At 36.2% G+C, this 2735-nt stretch overlaps 1 long non-coding RNA gene across 1 annotated transcript; it reads left to right on the forward strand.

Moving 5' to 3' along the window:
* Positions 1 to 343: 343 nt before the first annotated feature.
* On the forward strand, positions 344 to 1545 carry LOC114739916 (uncharacterized). Its single transcript, XR_003739647.1, has 2 exons — positions 344 to 623; positions 1135 to 1545. It is a non-coding gene; the product is annotated as an uncharacterized LOC114739916 (long non-coding RNA).
* Positions 1546 to 2735: the final 1190 nt, after the last annotated feature.

Below are 2735 nucleotides of genomic sequence, written 5' to 3' on the forward strand. Positions count from 1 at the left end.
TAGTATTACAAAAGTTATTAACCATTATAGTGAAATTGTAAAAATTTTCAAAAAAATTGTTTCCGACTGCTGGAGGTCCGACGACTGACTGGCCGGCCAGTAGGAGCTTTAATATTTTAAAAACAATAAATAAAATGAATGGTAATTTAGTCTTTTTCTTTAACATAATAATTCTACCAAATTGGGATTTCTCAAATTTAGCAGATCAATTGGGTATTATGAAATTCAAGTGTCATTTTTTTGTCCTTTTCCTTTTATTTTAGATGTTTTAAATTCAAAACCCAAATTCCCAATTCTCTTCTCCGTCTCACAATGGAAGACCACGGCCCCTTCCCTCGCCTTGGCACCTCGCGCCGTCGCGCGTCCCTCCTCCTGTCGCCGACCATCCTCGCCTTCACTGGACCACTCTTCACTCTTCGCTTTCGCGTACCCCCTTGTCGCTTTCGACTTCAACGACGGACCAGCTGCAGCTCTCGGCTACCATCTCCATTCTCTACCTCATCCTCGTCCAGTCTCGTCCTCCATCTCCAAATCTCCATTGCAGACCCGCTAAGCTGAAGATCTTGGCATCTCGAGTCTCGCACTCTCAGTCTCGTCGCTTTCCGTGAGTTCGTGTTTGGCTGGTAAGAGACAAACCTTCTTTTCAATCTAGATTTGGCCGCAAAGCATGATCTTCTGCTTCTTCTTGGTTGCTTCTGCATCTAATATGGAAAATACATAAAAGATTCGCATTTCTTCTTTTATCTCAAGAGTTAACTACTTTTTTTTCCTGCTAAAGCCGCATTTTCTGCTACCTTTCTGTTGTACACTAATACTCGCGTTAGCTAAAAATACTTGGCGATTAATGTTGCTGATTATAATTTTTATAATATATTTAAATTTATATTATTATGTATTTTTCTTCCTTTTGTTTTCTCTTTTTTATATCCAGGGGGTCTTATATTTCCATGCAATGACTCTTATTATGAGAACTAGCCATTTGTAGTATAGAGTTGTGGAGCCTGGAGATAAACTCTCCTCGGGTCCTTTGCATTCTTTTGTGGTTTTGATTTATGAATGTGGTAGATTGTTGTTTGTGAAATTGGTTTTATATGTTTTCATTCCATCAATAACATTACTTTTCATGGAAAAAAGACACCAAATGTTGAGCCGAAGCATCCAATTGGTATCAATCCCGTGGCTGAGGCAGACAATGGCATCAATTCCCTACCATCTAAGTTTTCTATTGAAGCTGGTATGCTTAGATTGGCCGAACTTCACCTTCCTTCTAAGTTGCAAAGTTATGCAGCAAGCACCATAATGAATGGTGGAGAGGAATTCTTTCGACAAGTCTTCATAATGCTTCCACCCAGAAGAGCTGTGATCTACTTCCTCAACTATCACATGAGAAGGAGCTGGGCATAGACTAGTATTTTTAATTTTCTACATTTTAACAACTGTGTTCATTGAGCTTAATCATGTTAATGTTATTGACTCTCTCTATGTTTTGATATTTTATACATTTTAATGACTATTAGCCTAACTAGCTTTTGTTGATTAGTCCCACAAAATACCTATATGGCGTTTACTGCAGGAAAATGGCAGAGCTCCATCTGTTGAATCACTGAAGTCTGTGGATCCTTCTCTGACTCTTTACTTGAAGTAGTTTTGGTTGATCAGCATGGTGATCCTAGCTTAAAGGAATTGCAGAATACAGCGCATTGTATTTCTTGTAGCTCTATAACCTCTAAAGAGTTTGCAACCGAATAGGGTTAGTCTCCTCGGCATTCTCAGCAAGAACAGTAAGCTTAGATTTTAAGTAAAATAAATTCATGGGGAAATTTTTATTTTTATTTTTATTTTATTTGATAGCTCCCACAAAAACCACAAATGGGCAACCAAATGGAGAAAATGAGGAGTAAACCAGGTTAATCATGGCATTCAGAATTTAACTGTTTATAATAATAGATACAATATGTCGATTTATCTGACCTGTGGTGTTACCACGTGGCACGGTGGGGTCTGTGAGGGCCTGCTTGGTACTATGTATAGATAGATAGATTAGAATGGGGGTTTGGAAAGCAATGAGCCAATGACTATCAATAAGGAGAAAACAAACAAAATAGTTTTATTATTACTTTTGGTTCAAAATATAGGAGTTAGACAAGAGTTAAAAAAAAAGAAAAAAGAAAGAAAAAAACAGTACAAGGCTTAAACCAACTGCTTTGCTTTCTCTTACTTTTACCTGTTGATATGTTAATAGGCCAACGTTAAACTTGCCCTATCCAACAACATTCATCATTTGAGATGTCACTTATGTTTGATGAATATTAATATATCTTTGTCAAACTCTGTTTGCTATCTGCATACTTATGTTCTAGGAAAAATTATAATAAGGTCCCAAGAAATTGTGATGTATATTTTACACATCACGTTATACTAAATTGATGTATATATAAGAATTTTGACGGCATTTTTATTTCTTCAGCTTCCTCCTCTAATATATCACTTGCTTTCAGAAGCTATTCATCAGTTTTCGTGAGGGGACGGCCTGTGGGGCTGGCCTGTTTTAAAATAAAAAAAGCCTTAGGCTTTTTTGATGATTTGTTTGGTCTAATAAGCCAGGTCTAGCTTTTTTAGGAAGCCTATTAAGCTTGTTAAGCTTAACCTAGCCTATTTATTTATCTTAGTTTTAATATTTATTTTATACTTATATCTAGTTTTATTTCAAATTTTAACATATAATTATAACTTGT

This window comes from Neltuma alba, unplaced genomic scaffold (genome assembly GCF_004799145.2).
Source record: "Neltuma alba isolate B1F8T4 unplaced genomic scaffold, ASM479914v2 tig00002973_pilon, whole genome shotgun sequence".
In the NCBI taxonomy this organism is placed as follows: domain Eukaryota; kingdom Viridiplantae; phylum Streptophyta; class Magnoliopsida; order Fabales; family Fabaceae; genus Neltuma; species Neltuma alba.